At 37.1% G+C, this 1,109-nt stretch overlaps 1 protein-coding gene across 1 annotated transcript in view; it reads right to left on the bottom strand.

The window, feature by feature from the left end:
- Positions 1 to 602, bottom strand: part of sgcg (sarcoglycan, gamma) — a 14,405-nt gene extending 13,803 nt beyond the window's left edge. The window contains exon 1 of the mRNA XM_008308484.3: positions 492 to 602. The gene's annotated coding sequence lies outside the window, so the exon portion shown is untranslated. The remainder of the gene's footprint in view (positions 1 to 491) is intronic.
- Positions 603 to 1,109: the final 507 nt, after the last annotated feature.

The raw sequence follows: 1,109 nt of genomic DNA, 5'->3' as shown, positions 1-1,109 counted from the left end.
AGTCGTTGTAGTGGAAACAACATCAGCCTTGTTTGAAAATGTTCTCATTACGGAGCAGCTTCTCTCTGAGGGCATTTGGGGTTTTGTGTTTTTTTTATCTAATATGTTTGTTGTATTTTTTTAATATACCAGAAATAAATAAATATATAAAAAAAAACAGATGAAAAAGAACAAGACAGGGGGCAGTAATGGAATCACAGCGTGGAGTTTTTCCAACATATTGCAATGACAAGACACGATTACTGGGCCAGATATCATCTATTAAAACCACAGACGCAGAAGAAAAAAAACAAAATGTGACAATGAAGTGGTGAAACTGAAAGACTTTTTTCTATATTATCTGTATCAGAAATATGATATTATATTTTTCATCCTTAGCAATATAAACGACTAACAAACTCTCCACATCACTCCATGATCTCATGAACTCTCAGGGAATTAAAATGGTGTTTTTATTAATTGTGTTCATTAGTTGTGACGTTTACACTCACTTCAGTCTGGTTCAGTGTAGAGGAACTCCACGATCCATCTGTGAGAGAGACGACAGTTAGTGTTTAGACAACAGGAGTAAGAAGACAAAGTCACACAAACAGACAAAATAACACATCAATATACAAACAGAACGATGATGATGAGTCAAAATGAAATGAGTCACTGAATCAGGGAGTCAGGGAGGGGGGGGGGTGACAGATGGTCAAACATAAGGTGATATAATATTGTGTTCTCTGTTGTTGTTTGTACACAGACTTGAACCCAGCGGTCTGTCTGACGTCACTCTGTTCCAGTAATCACTCAGCGCACATTCACCATTAACACTGTGGCACCACAAATACCAGTGACACGGCGGTGGTGGTGGAATCACACATGATTGCAGGCACTGATTGCACTGCCTCCACATTATTATGATTATAGATTGAGAGCTCACATATTTGTCTGTGTTTAAGAAGTTTTATAAAAAAATCTTTTTGTTGTCAGTTTTCAAAGAAAGCTTTAAAAAAATAAATAAAAGCAGATCAGTCTTTGTTTGAGTTCGACTGGAGACAGGAATCACTTTGTGTCTGTTATAAAAACCACTCGTCTTTACATCAGTGACAGTGATGTGAACTCCG

Source organism: Cynoglossus semilaevis, chromosome 4, assembly GCF_000523025.1.
Source record: "Cynoglossus semilaevis isolate Cse_v1.0 chromosome 4, Cse_v1.0, whole genome shotgun sequence".
Lineage (NCBI taxonomy): Eukaryota > Metazoa > Chordata > Actinopteri > Pleuronectiformes > Cynoglossidae > Cynoglossus > Cynoglossus semilaevis.
The sequence above is the reverse complement of the archived record's forward strand: the minus strand, read 5'-3'. Positions and strand labels throughout refer to the sequence as shown.